The sequence below is a fragment of the Pleurodeles waltl genome, chromosome 3_1 (assembly GCF_031143425.1).
Source record: "Pleurodeles waltl isolate 20211129_DDA chromosome 3_1, aPleWal1.hap1.20221129, whole genome shotgun sequence".
NCBI lineage: Eukaryota > Metazoa > Chordata > Amphibia > Caudata > Salamandridae > Pleurodeles > Pleurodeles waltl.
In genome coordinates this window covers 1,992,594,083-1,992,615,105 of record NC_090440.1, presented here as the reverse complement: position 1 = coordinate 1,992,615,105, position 21,023 = coordinate 1,992,594,083, and the positions used below count along the sequence as shown (strand labels likewise).

The window sequence follows — 21,023 nt, the reverse complement described above, 5'->3', positions numbered from 1 at the left end:
CCGAATAGTACAGACCCAATTCCCAGTAGTATTGAACATCTCCAACATCCTTGCCAGCATTCCTCCACAGGCCACACACTTCTACGTAATAGATTTGAAAAATGCATACTTCTCTGTCCCTTTGCATGAAGGCTCCCAATATTTATATTGTTTCCATTTTGCCAACAGATCATACAGTTTTACTCGAATTCCACAGGGATATGCAGAGAGTCCGTCCATTTATTCTCAGGCATTAAAGAAGCAATTAGATAACTTTCAATCGGCCCCAGTTTTCATTTTAATATAGTATATTAATAAAATTTTGTACAAATGAAGAGGCCTGTCAGCAAGAAACAATTGCATTATTACTTTTTCTGGTGGACAAAGGGCTCAAGGAATATCATACTAAATTTCAATTTGCTCAACAGGAGGTTGCCCATTTAGGACAACTCCTGTCGAAGGGGGAGAAGAGATTGGATCGCAAAAGTATTAAATTAATATTAGACTTGACACCCTCACCACTCAATAAGAAGTACTCGCTTTTCTGGGTTTGGCCGGCTATTGTAGGCAATGGATACCCAACTTTTCCCTTCTTTCCAAACCTTTGTTTTAATTAACAACTAAAGATACCTCTCATCCCCTACCATGGGCTGTCGATTGTCACAACAATTTTCTTCAGATTAAACAAGTCCTTTGGAACACAACCGCTCCGGGTACGCCAGACTATGCTAAAGATTTTCACTTACTTCTACATGAACGAAATGATGAGCTTTAGGAGGACTTACCCAATATCAGAGGGATCAGAAAGACCTTGCACCTACTTTTCATTAGTATTAGATACAATGGCAAGGCCTGCCAAACTGGGGCTTGATTTGAGAACCGATGGAGTGAGACGTGCCATCAGAGTGCTCCTGAGGCCGCACCACCTCCCGGCTCCAACTGTTACGTAAAGAGCAAGTAGGAACCCCTATGAAGTACGGGGGTACCCAGTGCTGGTGCCCTGATATCCATATAGCCTGCAGCACTTTTGGGGGAACAGCAGAACGGCCCGGATGAAGGTGGCTTGGCTGCGACTTGACAAAACTGAAGTGCAGGCCGACAGGGCCTGAGGGCTGTGAACACTGCAGTGAAATGTGCACGGGCTGGAATGAGCATCACTGAGGTGGGGCAAGAGGGGCGGCTGTGGATGCTGGAAAGTCACCATCATACTGGCCCATAAGTGCACGGTTCACGCTGCAGGAGAGGTAGAACTTGGCACCCTTGGTGGAGCGGCTGTGATGCTTTGGTTAAAAGAATTACATGAGCAGGGCTCACTCTCAGCTGGACAAATCCTGCGCATAGCTTGCTTGACTGGTGAATCCAACCAAGTGTAGCTCTCCTACTGCAGAGATTTCGAGGAGGGCGGCACCCAGGTCTACGAGCCGGTCTACATAAATGACCTCTTCTGCAAGCACTACAGAGAACGGGGCAGAGGGCGAGGCCACAACAAACAGGATGACACCAGGTGGAAGAAAAAGTCCGCCAGCAAGAAAACGCGTTCATGGAGGAAGTGGTTGGTGACGGGGAAAAGGAGAAGGTCGCTGACACAGAAAAGGAGAAGGTCAGAGACACGGAGGAGGAGGAGGAGGTGGGCAGAGACACACAGGAGGAAAACGAAGGCAGCAGAAGAGAGACAGAGACACCGGAGGAAATTGGGATCGGACGGCAGAGACTGAGGGGGAGACCTTGCGAAAGAGCCGGCCACGTTCCAGGAACGTGGCCTCACCAGGTATGGGGCACAAGATGGGGAAGGGGAGGGAAGGACAAAAAGGGGCACAAAACAGGGGAGCACTAAACTTCTTTGTATTTACTAAAAGAGCCATGAAAAATCACTAAAGAAAAATTCAAAAGCAGAAAACTAAGGAAAGGCACGGAGTGAAAGGAAAACACAAAACTAATTTAAAAGGAAGACAAGATCAAAATAATAAAACAAAAGAAAGTAGTTTAAAGGTCAGAAAAGATAGAGAGAGGGTGTCAGACAATGGAAATAGTGGAGAGCCATAGAGAAACTAACAGAATCACGGAAGAAAGGGCACAGGAAAAACAAGAAAGAAGACAGAAAGAGGGAAACAAAAGCCAGACAGGAAAAAACAATACCTATCATAGAGACAAACGTACCTTGTAAAACAGGCTTCTTGTTTTACTCTCCCGGTGGACGATCTTCTGGATCCTGGAGGCGCCAACCTGCAACCAGAAAGAAAAGAAATAAGGAACAGGAAAGAAAAAAAGAAAAGGAAGAATACAATCTGAAGACATACAAACAAGTAGAAATAGAAAAAAATAATACAAAGGAAGAGACATTTATTGGAAAAGACATATAAAGAGTGAAGTCCATAAACCCAATTTTGCGTACTCACGTATCCATTTGTACTTACCTGTCACATGTTGTTTCGGGACCTCCAGTCTGGATGAGTCAATACCTGTGCCAGATGAGGGAAGCCCGGCTTGGTTTGTGTTAAAGAAATAAGGTGCGGGCCCGACCCTCTGGGGCACATTATGGCACAAATACACAAGGAAAGGTAGGGAAAGGCAATGGCCATTAAATGGCTCTTGGGATGATGAAAAACTTTATTACCTTGAACAAATGCTGAATAAACAGAAGGTACGGGGAGCTATGTGGGATAGTTATCGTACCTGGGAAAAGGAAGCAAGAAAGTTTAGAATGAAAGAAATGAAAGAACGAACCAAAAGAACAAAACAAGTCCCCAGCCCAAAAACTAAGTGATTATGCTAACCAACAGAGAGCACAGAATATAGAGGAGGGGGAATAGGGAGTTCAGAATGACGACAAGTAAGATGTATCCTTCAGTGCCACAAAAGTTAAAAGAAGAATGTTCAACACCCCCTGACCCGTTGTTGCAACATCTACTTGACAACCCCCCCTTCACCTTACGCACCTATTATAAATCAGGCACCCCCAAACGTAAATGCCAATGCACAAGGGATACCTGGTGGCCAAAATGTGTCTGGGACAGTTCCCTCCCAACCACCCCTAACACATAGCGTTACTTCAGCCCCTTCCACACCTTCCACAACGACTACGACTAGTACTCCCTCTTCCTCCACTGCCACCAGTTCCACCAATTGTGTCCCATCTGGGACCAGGGGACAAACATCATTGTGGGGGAGTACTTCGTGCTCAGTTCTATGGCATGAGAAAAATGACCCCGAAATAGAGTTACCCGCACTCAGACTTAGTAAAGAAGTTTTGAAGACAGGGAGGACCTCTAGGTCCATTACACACAAATTGCATCTCCATAATGATGCAAAGGACTGGATGGATGAGAATAAAAAAGTACCTGTAGCAGAAATAATATATCAGTTCAAAAACTACAATGATGTCCAACAGGGTTTTATACTTTAACATATGTATAAAATATTGCGAGGTAGATGCGAGAAGGCAAAGATTGACTTTCCTGCAGATATACAGGAAGATGAATACAGTCTGTTTGGGACTGAGATTGGATTAGTAGAGAGGTGTAATGCCGTGGGACGATGTCTCACACATGCTCAGTCTGTAAAGACACTATGTCGCCAGCTCCCCATGCGTGAACTTCACCCCCGACAAACGGGTGACGGAGCATTTACTCGCCAGTATGTACATACCGCTGACAACGTTCAGATCTCCCCAGTATTAGGAAAAGTCTTCCCAACTACAGAAAAAACCCTACTTTGTTTTACGAGGAATTGGAAGCTGCCAGCAGTATGGCCATTGTGACATATAAAGATGTAGAGATGTTCTTTGGTACATTACTCCCGCTCACCATTTAGCAGCAAATAAAGAAAGTGAATGATGCTACTATATTTGGGGCTACTTGGGCAGAGTTAGAAGGGGATGACGCCATGCAAGTGCCAGGCGCCCTCCCCAGTGCACGTTTGCGTGCATTACCTGCGTTCATTATAAAACACTTCAGACTATAGTGCCTTGCACACATGTAGTTTGGGACAAATTGTCCACCTGCAAACAAAAGGTAGATGAGGAAGTGTCAGATTTTTTCACCAGATTTGAGGAAATATTCCACTCCTTTAGGGGCAGGACATTAATACACAGACAGGACAATTAATGTTTGCTGATAAATTTGTGTCTAATTTACAGAAGGATGTCTGTGATGCTATTAAAACAACAGAGAGTACGTGGCCAACAAAGAATCTGTCTGAATTGTTAATTATGGCCACCTACTATGAAAATATGTCTAAAGCTAGATAAGAACATACAGATAAAAAATTGAAGGACTTAAAAACAAAGGTGCTTACGGTGCAGGCATTTCCCCAGCAGTATCAAGGTAATAATATGGGACAGAGAGGAAGAGGATGTGGAAGAGGGGTTGGTCGGGGTCACCCAGTGGCCCCGGTGCAACAGGGACAGAGACCAATAGGGCCAAACGCTTGCGTCTATTGTAGAAAAGAGGGACATTGGAAAGACACTTGTCCAGATTAGCAGGCGACAACACAACAAGGTCAGAGAGGAAATGGACGGGGATACCAGACAGTGAATAAGGGGAGGAGGGGGGAGTTACTTGACATGATTTTAAAGCACACGCTGAATTCCAACAGCCTCGCCAAAACTACTTTGACAATTCCTACACCGTGGATGATTATATTGACAATATGTCCTAGGGGTGCCCAGGAGATGGTAATGGGAGAGTGGCCATACCTGTTGATCAGCGAGGACCCTATGTACCTGTAAATGTAGAAAATAGCAATCATCCATTTCTGTTAGACACTGGCGCTACACGTACTTCAGCCATGCGCAACTCTCTCCCTCGGGTGCCCCTCTCTGGATCTACAAATATTTCGCTTGGGTTCGCAGGAACACCAGGACACAGTCCCATCTCCAAGCCACTTGACATCACTGTAGGACCTTTTTCCATCCCACACTCTTTAGTCCTAACTGAAGGGTGCCACAAGAATTTGCTTGGTTTAGATCTCCTTAAAAAATTGCATGCCCACATATATTGTTTTCCAGACGGTGTATATGTTACCATAGCCAATCCCAAAACAACACACAACCATTCAGTGTCATCCCTACTAGACACACATCCATAGCTGCGTACCATAAACGCTTCCCTAAGGGCCACAGACAAAAATGACATTGGTACTGTACAAATGGACCCCATTAAAATACGAGTAAGTGATGGTGCTCCTCTACCTTGTATTCCCCCTATAAGTTAGCCCCAGAAGTAGAAGAAGGGCTGTTCCAAGTCATTCAACACATGTTGTGCCAGGGAAAAGTAAAGCAAAGTTTGGTAGCCCCTGCAATAGTCCTCTACTCCCCGTGGTGAAGAAGATGGCACCTGATGCCCCACCTGAGTATAGATTAGTTATTGATCTGCGTGCCATTAATAAAATTGTAGTACCACAGTTCCCTGTTGTCCCTGATGTCACAACATTATTCAACATGATTCCGCCCTCAGCCAAATACTTCTCAGTCATCAATCTGAAGAATGCCTTCTTCAGCATTCCTATTGATGATCAAAGCTAACACTTGTTCTCGTCCACCCTAAGACACAAATGTTACAAGTTTTGCAGGGCTCCTCAAGGGTATACTGAGAGTCTGTCCATTTTCTCACAGCTTTGGAAAAATCAGTTAGATTCCCTTCAGCTCCCTGAGGGCACAGTGCTGTTACAGTATATTGATGATATACTAGTGGCAGGTGACACTCTTGACGCATGCAAAGACTCTACACTACAGGTTTTGACACACCTGTCTACATTGGGTCACAAAGTATCCCTCACCAAATTACAATTCTGTCAACAGGAGGTCTCCTACTTAGGGCACCTCCTGTCGAAGAGGAATAAAAGACTTGATCCACAAAGAAATTCAGCCATTGGTTCCTTGCAGAGACCCCGTACACAGAAAGAGGTGAGAGCCTTTATAGGAATTACCTCATATTGCAGACAATGGATACCAAATTTCTCACTGAAAGCCAAAACATTAGTAGCTCTCACCTTCAAGAATGTGCATGTACCCTCACAAAGGACGCAGGAATGTGAGCAGGCTTTTGAACAATTGAAAAGGGCTCTATGCAATGCACCAGTATTGGCCACCCCAGACTATCAGAAATAATTTACACTTTTTGTACATGAAAATGAACAATGCAGTTTAGTCCTGCTAACACAGTTACATGGAGAAAAGAACAGACCATATGTGTACTTCTCATCCATGTTGGATCCAGTGGCCCAAGCATTGCCTCAATGCTTAAGGGCGGTAGCAGCTGCTGCAGCTGCCGTCAACCAAAGTGAGGAGTATGTATTGGGCCACTGATTGACAGTCATGGTACCACATGCAGTAGATGTTTTAATAAACAAAACACAGACTCAACATCTGACCAATGCTAGATTGACTGGATATGAGTTGGCGCTATTTGCACCCCATATCACCATCAGAAGATGTAATGTTCTAAGTCCAGCCACCATGTTGCCCCTCCCAGACGAAGACCTCTCTGACGAACACATTCATGACTGTTTTATCACCACTGAGGAAGAGACAAAAGGGAGAGTTGACCTTACAGATCAACCATTGCAAGATTGGGAGGGGTGAACTGTTTGTGGATGGGTCTTGTTTCAAATTGCCCAGTGGAATGGCTACTGCTGCTTATGCCATCACTACACTCGACACTGTAGTAGGCACTAACAAAGTATCTCAAAACTCTGCAAAAGCAGCAGAATTGATATCTCTAACAAGAGCCTGCGAACTGAGCTAGGGGATAAGAGTAAATGTCTACACAGATAGCCAATATGCTTTTGGGGTGGCACACTCCTTTGGAAAATTGTGGAAAGAAAGAGGGTTCATGACTTCGCATGGGACAAAGAAATAACATGGGTATTTGATTGTAAGATTACTGAATGCCCTGAAGCTACCCAGTAAGATTGCCGTGATAAAATGTTCAGCCCACAAAAAAAATAGAGAATGATTTGGGAAGAGGCAATGCTTATGCTGATCAAATCGCAAAAGACACAGCTCAGAGTGAACAGACACCCATGTATGTGGCAGGGACAGCTAGATGGATGCCAGAGGTACCGGAGGAACTTGAGTGGTGGCATAGTACCGCCACCTTGGACAGAGTAGGGTGGATAAAACAAGGAAGAAAAGGTGGATGTTACCAGACACCTATGTAAATGCTATTGTTACTTCAGCTCATGTACCAGCTCACATCAGTGCACAGGGTATAGTGGACACGCTAGACCAGGTCTGGTGTAACAAGAATATTCCTAAATGTGCACGATCACATATGCAAAGATGCATAATATGCCAGACATACAATGGAGGAAAAGGCACCCTTGTCCCTAAGGGAACATTTGGACCCCCAGACCTTCCGTTTGAAGTCCTACAGATGGATTTTGGGGAAATGGAATGAGTGAACAAGAAAAGGTACATGCTGGTAGTGGTGTGCACTTTCAACAGATGGGTGGAGGCATATCTGCTGACTGATTGCTCCACTGCCAGTGCTGCCATGGTACTGAAGAAAGAGTACTTTCCTAGGTATGGCCTAGCTCGAACACTTTGGAGTGACAATGGCAACCATTTCACCAGACAGGTGATGGATTTGGTCTGTAGAGGTTTGCAAATACAACAGAAATGTCATTGTGCCTATCATCCACAAGCAGCAGGCCTAGTGGAATGCTACAATGGTGTCCTAGAGAGCAAATTGTCAAAGATATGTGCTGACACAAAGTTAAAGTGGCCAGACGCACTACTCATAGCACTGTTGTCCATTAGAAATACGCCACATTCTAGAACAAAGGTTTCGCCTTATGAAGTGATAATGGGACAACCAGCCAATTTGTGGGGAAAAAGGTGTTCTCTTGCATTGATTATCCATTATTCTTGGATTATTGTGTGCAACTCACTGAACAATTGCGTTCTATTCATGAACAGGTCAAGGAGACACTTCCCAGGAGGCTTGGGGGACTGGATATTCGTGAAAAACTTCCAGAACAAAATCCAGCCTTGATCCAGGTGGAAAGGTCCATTCCAGATCCTCCTAATGACCCAAACAGCTGTTAAGTGTGACGGTAAAAAGAACTGTATTCACGCCTTATGTGAAAAAGTGCCCTTTGCCTCTGCCCTATGATCAATGGGTGCTTAACAACGTGCCAGACTCTGAGAGTGAACACATTCCCTAGCAGATACCTTTTGGAGACGGAGAAGTGGTTCTGAACAGGGAGATAAGGACTCCTGAAGAACATGCAGATAGGAGCACTTTTCCTCCGGAGTTGTATGAACAAGAACTAATTGGACCCAGATACTGTCTGAGAAGGAATGTTTGTGTGAATTATAAAGAGACTTAACAGAAGAAACAGTCCTAGGAAGGACTGCACCCCCTGCCAGTGGTGAAGACCGCCAACGACCCGACCTGTACATAAGCTGACCAGTGAGGCTTTCAAACAAAAGACACTGGGGATTATTGTAAATAGTGCCTGATAAGATAGATAGGGAAATGGATAGGTATAGCAATGTTATGGAGGAGGAAAGAGAGGTGAACAAGAGAAAAAAAGAGTGTTGTATTATTTACTACATTACTTTCCATATGCTCCCTTGCATTGGTGGCATTTTTTCGCACTTGAGTGGCATGCTCACATGCATAAGATACTGCCCACAGCTGCTTCCCTTCCCGAACATCACTTTATTACGTTAGCATCCCACAAGGAAGCCCACAGGGTGGATTATATGAATAACACTTTCATTAAAATGATGGGGGAAGTTCAGCAAATGTTTTATAAATCTGGTTGCTACGTTTGTGGGTTCCTTCCCCATTCAACTGAGTGGTATGCTTTTCGGTACTCTTCCCTTTTCATTTAATGGTACATGTAGGATAAGTCAGTTCATGGCAGTAACAGCACTCCTTCTAAAATGGTCTATAACAAAGGAAACACCGGGGTATCTTGATTTCCTGTCAAAACTAAATAATACATGTGGAATAGACAGAGGGAGGAGGGGCAACGAACTGGAGAAAAAGGAATATGAAAGTTATAACCGCTCCTACACCACATCACAGATAAAGAATGGACTACGAACTAGAGTAATAGTGACCAGTGTGAAAGCCCCCATCTGTTTCTCTCACCAGGGACAGAAGTGGATTGGCCAGAGTAAATGTGGGACATCAATACATTTGAATGAGACAGGCCGTATGAATTTGTGGCAACACCAGCTAAAGTGTTTGCGTGTGAGAAGAACGCCTATATTCCCCTTCCACCAGAATGGTCTGGTGCTTGCTATTCTTTTAAGCTTATGAGATGGAGGTTCTCGGAGTCACAGGTCTTTCTGAGAAATTTAGAGCTTTGCCTCCCCCTCCCCCACTCGCCCACCCAATTGGGGGATTGCAGTGGGAGACCAACACCTTTTGCTATTTCGGTGTGCAACTTTATCAAACAGAGGCAGCACTGTTAAAAGTAAACTTGACAGAGCCAGCTCCGAGGATCAATACACTTTTGAAAAACTCTCCCTATCTCTGTAGCAGGGCACAAAGTAATCGCCAAAATGGTTGCATTGCCCCGGCTATTATACTATTTTGTCACTCTCTTTGTCGTGATTCCTTTTCTCTAGATTCAGGGAGACGCACTCCTTACTGGTAGATCTCATCTGGGGTTTGGGCCATCCTGGTAAAACTGCAGCGTTCAACTCGAAATGGAGGACTGGCTGGATTACAGGGTAGACTGTTTGTGGAGGCGAGGACGCGCCATCAATCACCCGAGTAGAACAGTCAAGATGAAGCCCTGTACACTGCAGCCAGTGGACAAACATTGCTGGATTCAATACTTACAGAGAGCAGGATTGAGTGATCCCAACACCTCAGCACTACCCTTTCGTTGGTTGACACGTTTTTTTGCCTGCAGAGGCGGCTCAGTGATTGGGTGAAAGGGCTGCATTGGAGCTATTAATGCTCAGGGATCTCCATGAGTTCGGGTCCTTGCAATCCTTTGAGGATCTGCAGGTAACATATGACTTACCTGTAGGTCATTTCCTTTGCTATGGTGCGATCTCGATGCTGCTGAGGGTACAGTGGTGACGGATACAGGAGGAACAGCCATTGCTACAGGGTTGTTGTGCTGTGCACCTCATCAGATAGGCACAGGGCTATAATTGGCTTATACACAGCCTTCCGGGCGGACACGAGCACTCCACTTACTGCCCTCAAGGACACTTGGGCAAATGACACTGGCACAACTATTACAGGTGCAGACTGGGTTAAAGTGCTGACTGGGATACCCCAGGTTTCTCACAAGGCCTGCTTCAAGCGAATTAATTTGTATTATCTTCAGAGAGCTTATCTTATGCCTACGAGGATCAATAGATTTTTACCAGGGGTGGGTTCACAGTGCCTGAGGTGTTACCAGGCAGACGCTGACATATCACATGGTATGGAGTTGTTCCCAGGTGACAGAGTTCTGGGCACAAGTGGTGGCCCTGATCACAGCAGTCACGGAGCGCATGTTGTTGGAAGAGCCCACAGACTGCCTTCTATGAATGTTTACAAGAAAGGCTAAACACAAAGGCCCTCATTACAACCTTGGTGGTCAAAGACCGCAGGGCTGTTTTGGAGGTACGACCGCTGTGGATTTAATCCGCCAGGGCAGCGCTGCTTACGAGTCCCCTCTCCGACAGCCTTTTCATGGCGGTAGGAACCGTCTGCATAGCAGACAGTGAAAAGCGCGACAGGTGCAACTGCACCCGTCGCAAGGCCACAACACCGCCGGCTCCATTTGGAGCCGGCTCCCATGTTGAGGCCCACATCCCCGCTGGGCTGGCGGGCGGAAACTCTGTTTCCACCCGCCAGCCCAGCAGGGATGTCATAATGGCCACTGCGGGAATGCGGCCACATTGGCGGCCGCACAGCGGTTACAACATGGCGGGCGGCAGTTCCCGCCCGCCAAAGTTGTAATGAGGGCCAAAGTCACTATGTTGTTTATCAACCTGCCGCAAATGTTAGCGAAACGTCAGATCACATAAATGGAAAAGCGCTCGGGGTCCACAGGTTCCCAGGAGGATGGGGGAAGCTGAAAAAAATGGGCAGTGTATGAGGGGGCAACCTTGCTCCGGAAAGCCAAGAGAGGGCAGGGCTCTTACAGGTGGCTCGGGCCTGGGATGCTTTAACAGAAGAGTTACATCCAGAGGCGGCGATCTCAGTGACTGCTTTTGCCGAAAATGCCTGGGACCTCCGTCCCTAATAGTGCTGGCTCCAGAGATGCTGGACTCACAGACCTGTATACATGTTGGCTGATGACAAGATGGATGCCCTCAGACCAAGTTTTGCAGTGTTCTTTGTTGGCTGATTGCTCTGAAGTGAGTTTTGCAGCGTGTGTTATGGCACGGATACGCAGAGCAAGAGGACTGGCTCATTTGAGAAACTGCACGGCCTTATTGCCCATTTTGTACTGTGTATGTGCAGAAAATGCAATTAAAATATGATGCAAAAAAGAGGCCTGCCATATTGTTCGAGATCAGAAGTGCCAGCAGCTGCCATTCTGCAACAAGGGGAACCGCTAATCTTGTGCTGCACTACACATCAGTATGTACCACACTCTGTAGATGTATTACTGAATAAAAAACACAGACAGAACATCTGACCAATGCATGATTGACACCCTATGAATTATATTTATTCAGCCCACACATCAAAATATATAGGTGTATTAGCCTCGATCCAGCCACTTTGCTCGCTGCTGAAAAGAATGAAAAGGACACCGACACTATTCATGGTTTCATATTAGTAACAGAAGAACAGACCAAGGGTCGCATAGACCTACAAATCACTGAGCATCCCACTGGTAGAGTGGGATAGAGCACAGTGGGAGGATGGATCTTTTTTTTTTCTTCAAATTTAAGGATGGATCGACTGTAGCTGCCTATGCGATCACCACATTGCATACAGTAGTGAAAACATGTAAATTGGAAGAAATGTCTGCTCGGGCAGCAGAACTGATAGCTCTGATCAGAGCCTGTGAATTGAGCACTTGATTCATTGTAAACATCGATATGGATAGCCAATATGCATTTTGGTATTGCCCACAATTGAGATTTTGTGGGCTGAGCGAGGGTTCCTCCCGTCCCAGGGTACCAGGATAGAAAATGGCAAAAAGATAATATTAATGTTGAATGCTGACTCCCTTCAGAAGAAATTTGCAATTTTAAAGTGTATCATTCACAGGAAAATAACAGCTGGTGTTGGAAAACGTAATGCGTTTGCTGACATGACTGTGAAAAAGACTGCTCAAGGACAGTTTACTTTGACTTTTGTAAAAAGAGCCAGGAGAGAACGGAATTTCATCTCATGGAAAGGCCACTGAGGAACTTCAGCAGCAGACTAAAGAGGAGGGATGGGCTAAATGGCATCAGACTAGCTTCGTAGTGAATAGCTTTTGTAAGAATGGGTAAGGTACACGATTCATGCTACCTGATGCAGTATTTCATCTTATGCTATTGATGATACATGGCCAGTCTTATACAGGTCGTGATGGGATAGTGAACACTCTGAGCAAATACTGGGAGAACAGCAAATTGAGGACGGTGGTTGAGCAGGTATGTAAAACCTGTATCACTTGTGTGCAACATAATGTGGCCAAAGGAACTGCAATTCCTTCTGGGAATTTTACACCTGCTGAAACTCCCTTTGAACATCTCCAAACGGAATTTGTGGAAATGCCCCATCAAATACCAATATATCTTCACAGTGGGCTGGCTTTTTAGTAAACGGATAAAATGGTACCCTAGGAAGAAGAATGATGCCCTCACCACTGCTAAATTCTTACTAAAGGAACTGTTTTCTCTTCTCGGTTTGGCCTGCCAGGCTGCTGTCCAGTGACAATGGGGTAAAAAAAATTAAAAAGACAATGTTGTGGGTCACCAAGGGCCTATGGGTAACTCAGAAGTTCCACTGCGTTTACAATCCCCAGTCCACAGGTGCCACTGAGAGAAGAAACTGGGTCCTGAAGAAAAGAATTGCAACAATATGTGCCGAATTCTCCATGACTTGGGTAGATGCCTTACCTCTCGCTCTCATGAGTATCCTCATCACCCCTGATGCCACCACAAGATTTAGTCCCCATGAGATTGTCACTGGCAGACCATTGGCGAGTTGAGGGGGGGGCTGCCACCAATGACCTTAAAAACTCATATCACCGACTGCTTCCTGAAAGACTATTTTATACCATTGATGAACATTGTCTCTGCTCTCCATGCACAGTAGAAAGACGCACTACCCGAACCATTGCAGGGGCCCAGATATGATTTATGGCCGGGCGAGTGGGTCATGTTGAAGAACTTTCAGAAGAACAACTGTTTACAACAACCTTGAAAGGGACTTGTGCAGATTCTCTTGGTGACAAGTACTGGAGTGAAGTGTGCCAGCTACAAAAACTGGATACATGTGACACATATGAAAAGGACACACCCCCTGTACCTCCGTCCTCTCTCAACAACAGTACTGAATGGAACGACCCTGCACCACTCATTCCAAGGCCAATCAAGGAAGAAAATCCCCACTACAACCTCCGCCCAGGGCATGGTAAGTCCATCTTCTGAGCCCAACCAACAGTAGTTTACTAGCTGGCCCAGAGCCGCAAAGTACTGGTGACCTCTCACGTCTAGTGATGATGAAGATGATGAAAGAGATGGCTGTTATCATGCTAGTTGTCCCAGCAGCCTTGTTCCTATTGTGCTACTTGCTAGAGGTGGAGACAAACATTTTCCAACTAGCACATTAATGCTTCTTCAAGAGAGGGTTTTCAGCAGTCATTCCAAAATGAGGATTAACCCCTTCGCTGCTAGGCCTTCACCCCACCCTCCCCCAGTGCTAAGCCTTTTTTGGCTATTTGGGGTAGTATGAGCTTAGGCCTCCATAACTTTTCCCCCACATAATGTTTCCACACCAAATTTGCTTCCTTTTTTTCCAGCATCCTGGCGATGCTAAAAGGGAACCCCACATTTGTGGATTCACCTGGAGGGGACCGAGTAATTAGCCAAAACACAGCATTTTGTATTTTCGGGGAATAATGGGAAAACAAGTGCTAGAGAAAAAAGCATCTGAAGGGTTTGTGGTGCTAGAATCACCATCTTCCTAGCTTTCAGGAACAGGCACACTTTAGTCAGAAAACGGATTTCTTTTAACATAGTTTTGGCATTTTACTGGGACATAGCCCATTTTTTCCTTTTTTGTGCTTTCAACCTCCTCCCAGTTAGTGGTAGAAACGGGTGTAAAACCAATGGTGGATCCCGAAAAAACTATACATTTCTGAAAAGTTGACAAAATTCTGAATTCAGTAAGGGGTCATTTGTGTGCATCTTTCAAGGTTTTCCTACAGAACATAACAGTTGAAATGAAAAAATATTGAAATTGAGTTTAAAATAAAAGACCAGCCATTTGTGTCTAAGTTTTCCTCTGTATCTTCTTCTAACTATGGCAGGTTTTCAAAAGTAATATACTGTTACGCCGGCTGGATCCTTCTGGTTGCAGGGATACATAGAGCTTGTAGATTCACCAAAAACTAAGAACACAGCCAATAACAGAGCTTCAACTTGCAATGGGTTTTCATTGTGTGCTGTGTATTGAGCAATTCATTTGGTAAAATATAAAGAGTGAAAAACATGTATCAAGGAAACCTATGTGTTTCCGAAATGGGCACAAGATTTGGAGTTTTGAAGCAGTGGTTATTTGCACATCTCTGAATTTGTGGGTACCCATACTAGCATGTGAATTAGAGGGCATTTCTTAAAATTACTTCTTTTTTACACACTGCCTTACATTTGGAAGGATTCTGCTTTCCTCTAAGCTTCCCAATAAAAATGGTACCTCACTTGTGAGGGTAGGTCAAATGCCCGCAGCAGTAAACGGTCCAAAACACAACGTTATGGAATCTGCAGGGAGCTACACACTTCCTTCCATCTGGCATTTCCCCAAGTCACCTGATAGAAATGGTGCCTCACTTGCCTCGGAAAGGCCTAGTGCCCAGAACAAGAAACAGATAATTTTGATGTCTCCACTATAAGTTTTGGGCTATCAAAAAACAACCTGGTTTTGCAAGGGGCTAAGCTACGCTTTTGGTCCCAGCATCACCGACCATCTAGGGAAACCACCAAACCCAGACATTTCAGAAAATTAGACAACTAGAGCAGTCCAGGGAGGTATGGCTTGTGTAGATACTCCAACGCTTTCCTGCCCATATTCCCCCGCAAACCTCAAATCTATCTTTAAAATAAAAAAATTAAAAATCACATTTTCCTCACATTTCTGTGTGGGATCATCACGCTGTCACAGATTTCCTACCACCCAGCATTTCCCACGGTCTCTTGATAAAAATGATACTTCACTTGTGTGGGTAGGCCAACTGCCTGCGACAGGGAAGGGCCAAAAATGTGTAGAGATTGAGGGGGCACCAAAGCATGTTCCTAAGTGCAGTTTTTTAATACGTTTTAGGCTGACTGCTTTGGGCACCCACACAAGAGAAGTATTATTTTTATTGGGAGACCGAAGGGGATGCTGGGTGGTAGGAAATTTGTGCCAGCACTGTGATCCCACACAGAAATGTGAGGAAAATTTGATTTTTTTAGCTAAATCTGAGGTTTGCATAGGATTCTTGGTAGGAAAATGTTGGTGGATCCACGCAAACCACACCTCCCTGGGTGTCTAGTTTTTAGAAATGTCTGGGTTTGGTAGGTTCCTCTAGACGGCCGCCAAGCTCAGGACCAAAAAAGCAGGAACCCCCTTTGCAAAAACAGGCCGTTTTGTGGTAGATAGGAGGTCACCTCTGTTTTTATAAATGTGATGCAAATTTAACTTTTTAGCTGAATTTAAGCTTTGCAGTGGATTCTGGGTAAGAAAATGCTGGGGATGCACACAAACCACACCACCAGCCAAGGGACAGTCCATGCACACCTCCAGCCAAGCGCAAGCCAGGTGCCATCCATGCACACCATCAGGCAAGAACTATCCACGCACACAGCCAGGCAAGCACCATCCACATACGCCTCCAGCCAAGCATCATCCATACACACCACAAGTGAAGCATCATCCACGCACACTGCCAGCCAAGCGCCATCCACGCACACCGCCAGCCAAGTGCCATCCACGCACACCGCCAGCCAAGTGCCATCCACGAACATCGCCAGCCAAGTGCCCCAAGGGGGGCAGAAACATCCAAAATGTGTGCCCAAAAAAAAAAAGGGCACGACCTTTGCCTATGGGGCCGCTCCCTGACATGCCCATAGAAATAATCCGAGTGGGCTTTCTGCCTGGGAGGGGGGGGGCAGAAGGAGGGGGAAGGGGTGGAATGACAGGTGTAATAATCACTATCTGACCTCGGGGGGCAGAAATACTGTGCCCATTTGGAGGGGGGAGGGATGGGACATCAGCATGCCCTTTCTAGGCAGCCCCCACCTCTACACAAAGAAAAAAATAGTCCCTGGTGCCCAGTGGGCTTTCACGCCCCTCCCTCCCATTGGAGCAGAGCGTGGCTGTTGCCCATATCTGGCCCCCGGGGGGGCAGGAAGACTGTTCATTTTCGGGAAAGGTGGGGGCATTGCCAAGCTAATTCTGGGTAGCCCCCACCCCTACTCTGGTGGGAAAAATACTCCCTCGTGTCTAGTGGGCTTTCTGCTGCCCTGGGGATCAGATTGGCTGTAATAACTCCATCAGCCCCCCCAGAGGGGGCAGAACAACTGCCCTTAATTTGGGGATGATGGGGGCATTGCTGTGCCCATTCTGGGCAGCCCCCACCCTTTCCTTACTAAAAACAACAACAAAAAATCCCTGGTGCCTTGTGGGTTTTCTGTCGCCACCAAGGGGGCTGATCTGGGGCTATTACCCCCCATCTGCCCCCAGCCCAGAGGAGGCAGAAAGACTAATTATGGCCATTAAATTAAGGTGAAAAGCAAAAGCAAATCCCCAAAGGGCCGCTCCCCCCTCCCTGGTGTCTAATAGTAGATCCCTCCTTGGGGATCGCCCTCCTGCAGCAAATCCCAAAGCATTGATTCAAAAGAAAAAAGGTACCACTGTAAAGGGGAAATTCTACCCTTTCCAGTGATACCTCTCCTGTCTGCCTCTGTGCTCAGGGTCCTGAGATAGCCCAATGAGCACTGAGGCAGAGAAAGTGAAATGAGCAGATCAGCTCATTTCACTTTCGTTTTTCCTAAAACGACGTCATCGCACCGTGCGTACTGCTCGTTATTTCTGTGAAAACTAAAAATAGCCTCGGGAGCTAGGAAAGCTCTTTCCCAGCTCTGGAGGCTATTTTTGGAAAAAATAGTCGTGTGCAGAGGATGGAATGGTTCCGTCTTTAGCACACGACCACCGCTGCTCCTGACTGGGCTGTTCCATCACGAGCACCAAACGGGTTAAACAAATACTTTTGAAATGTGGCTAACATTCCATCACGTCTTGCATATGTAGGTCTGTGAATGAATCTTGCCATTTGTAATAGCATTGGATCTGGCCAAAGAAATCTCTCATCAGCTGACGTCCATACATTGGAAACAACTTGCTTTTCCACCAACATTTATTTCCTCCTCTGACACCTCACTTTTGTAAATCCCTGCATTCATCAAGAGCTTGAACTGACATTAACAAAAAAATGATTTCCATTTTCCACTTTTGTTTCAGAATTCTCATTCAGTCATAATGTACCAGCCACAAGAGCACAGCATTTTGTAACTTTGTCAGAAAATGTGTTGCTCATTGAACCTCTGTCATCTCCATGAAATGTGTGGCACATTTCACAACAGCAACTTCCTTTGGTAGCTGTAGCGCGTTTAATAAGTCTAAAATGTGTGGCACATTCTTGATTGGGGCCCCATCAGATGTCATAATACCCCTCGATGAACACAACGGCCCAAGCTCATGAACCACTCCAAAACTATGCTGACTATCCACATAGATTGTAATACTCAATCAGTTGGTCCTGCAACATGCATTGTAATTGCAATCAATACTGCTACTTGTGCTAAAGTTACATTACACAGGTATGGGTTACAAAATGTTAAGCAACATTGAGCACAGAGCGGAGCCCTTGGGGATCCCAAAGGGGAGAGAATGAAAACTGGATGTATGGTTGAAAACTGGAGGTATGGATGGTGGAAAAAACCTGAAAGTTTCAATCATGTAGAAAGAAGCTAGCCAGGCCAGTGCTAGGCCCTGGAGACCCATTTCCTCTAGTCTTCTTAGGAGTAGCTTGTGAGCAGTAAGGTCAAGTAAGATCATCGCAGCTGTGCTGCCACTATCAGGATGAAGTCTGAGATGCTCTTTGACTCCCAGCAGGTTGGATTCAGTGTTGAAGCCAACCCTGCATCCAGATTGAGAAAGATGAAGGACATCATAAGTTTCAACAAATGTTGAAATTTGCTGGTTAACATGTTTTTCAAGAATTTTGCAGAATAGGGGTAAAAGCAAGATCAGTTTGCAATTAGACCAATTATGCGGATCTAATTTAGTCTTCTTGAGTAGGGGCAGAGTCATAGCATATTTCCATGTTTTAGGAACTCGGCCCTCTTGAAGGGAGGAATTAAGAACAACAGTCATCATTTGCAGAAGTTCAGGGCTAAGTTTACTCACAAAAGACGGCAGAAAAGTGTCTAAAGAAGACCCAGACATTATGGAGTTCAGCAGAGTAAGGAAGGCTGGGATGTCAGTAGGTGAAAAGAAATCTATGTGTTGTTTGGGACAACGTACAGAAGGAGTATCACTGCCTGATACTTTATAGGTGGCAGCCGCCAAAATCCCAGTCACCCTGTGTGCTGGCAGAGACTGAGAGGTCTAAGAAGTTGACGACAAAGAAGTCTGAATATCCGCCACCTTTGAATTGGTATCAGAGGCCAAGCTCTGCATTGGCTTAAATCTTTTCTGTCTGATCACTCACAAGCAGTCTTCCTTCTGTCTTTCACTTCTTCTTCCAAGCCTCTGGTCTGCGGCATACCCCATGGCTCATCGCTTAGCCCCACCCTCTTTAGTACCTACCTTGAGCCACTGGCAAATCAGGTGGAGGCCTGGGGGGGGGGGTCTCCTATATAGATGACACCCATCTCCACTTGGCCTTCCAAGAAAATCTGCCTGCAACTTTGAGCGCCTTCAAGCTTTGCCTGAAGGGGAGTGATGGAATGGATGGAAGGAAGCTGTCTCAAACTAAACTGAAAAAATTAGATTTTTTTTTTTTGGGCACTAAGTCATCTCCTGGGGCTAGTCTATGGTGGCCATTTGAAGGGAATGTTGCCCCACCCTCCCGACATCTCAGACAGCCAGAAACGTTGTTTTCTTTTCCATTTTTAATCCAATGGTTTCAAATTATCCAGAATTCCGCTGCATGCCTCATTTTGAAGACCCCCCGTGTTTGCCAGTGTCTCTTCACCATCTCACTGGCTCCAGGTCAGCAGGAGGATCCAGTTTAAGGCACTCACTTTTATCTTCAGGGCCTTCACTCATAAAGATCCTCTTCATCTGAGGAGATGTCTTAAGCCTTATTTTCCATCGAGGGCTCAGATATCTAATAACTTCAAGTTGCTCCAAGTTCCCCGCATACATAGAGCCAGAAGAGGTGGGAGCTCCTTCACTTACCTGGCCTCCAAACTACAGAATACATTGCTGCTTAGTTTGCGCTGCAGTCCCTCGGAATCGGTCTTCAGATTTAATCTTAAAACTTTTTTGTTCAATACCTGTCTTACGAGTGTGTAGACTTTTAGTTCCTCCCCCTCATATAAGCTTTCCTCTAGCACCGGGACATCTCCTTCGAGGTAGCTATCCGCTCTATAAATGCCATGAATTGAATAGAATTTTCCCAAAAAAACAGCCAGTTCTTCACATTGCCGCGGTGAAGGGAAGGAAGGGGGATGTCTTTCGAGGATCAGATAACATTTTGACCACTCAGAATAGAGTTTTGGGGCATTTTTAAGCCAAAGTAATTTTGTCAGAATAGAATGTAGCTCAAGAGGATCAGCAAGCTTTGTGATATTCTTTCAACGCTAATCTGTATTTATGTTTGTCTTCCTCATCATAGGATTTATGCCAAAACCTTTCCAGATGCCTACAGTGTGTTATGGTCCCCTGGAAGAGTGTCATTACACCATGGAGCTGGAGGATCCATTCTAGACTGAGTGTACGGTTTAAGCGGTAGAACCGAATCTAGGGAACCCCAAATCCAATTATCAACCTTGAGTGAATCCACACCAACTGATTGGCTCAAAATAGATAAAGGGGGAGGGGTAATTTGACTTCGGCATACGGTATACAGTAAGACCGCCAGGGTCGTAATCAGGCCCAAAGTGTCTTGTAATGAAGTAATAAAAGTAGATACGTTAAGCTTGAACCAGTTTCTTTAAAAAGTTGTTGAACCCAGGTGCTGTGTAGTTACCGTAAAACAAAAATAAAATCAGGACCGAGAATGGTACAGCAAAATGATCCGACAATGTTTTTTTCAAGCCCATTATAAGTGAGTTATATGGACTTCTTTTTGAATTACCTACTCCACCATTTTATCACCAACAGGAGCGATCCCCTCCTCAGCTTCATGAGTAAGCCTATATTGAAGAGTGTGGGGATACACTCCATTCGGTTTTACAGTAATCTGCACTGTCTCTGCACTTTTGATCATCTCAGTTTATTTTTCCTGCAAAATAACAAGCCTCCTCTTTCTCAGTATGTCTTAAATCTGGGGGCATATCCTTTTTGTGATAACTGGTAATACATTTGTCTATGCTTCTTGTGAATTTAATTTATATTCAATATTGTCATCTTTTGTTTGAATGCCAACACTATCCAATGTGCAGTAAATCACACAATTTAACTTGCACAAAAGATCATGACCCAAGAATTCACTGAGCCAATTTTAACTGGAACATTTGCTGACAACTTATTAGTCACTTTTTATTAGAAATGCCTACAACGTGAATTTCTTTTCCTGAGAGAAGAAAGCTGGGAACCTCCACCAGCCGAACCATGGATTGGGTAGCACCTGTAGCAATCAAAAATGAAATTGGATGGCCATTTACTTCTCCCTCCAAACAGGACCATACTGGTCTGCCAGTA

At 45.2% G+C, this 21,023-nt stretch overlaps 1 protein-coding gene across 9 annotated transcripts in view; it reads right to left on the bottom strand.

Annotated features, from left to right (window-relative positions):
• Nucleotides 1-21,023, bottom strand: part of PRR11 (proline rich 11) — a 359,537-nt gene that overhangs the window by 309,079 nt on the left and 29,435 nt on the right. For all 9 annotated transcript variants that reach the window (XM_069226409.1, XM_069226404.1, XM_069226406.1 and 6 more), the window contains exon 2: nucleotides 2,137-2,202. The gene's annotated coding sequence lies outside the window, so the exon portion shown is untranslated. The remainder of the gene's footprint in view (nucleotides 1-2,136; nucleotides 2,203-21,023) is intronic.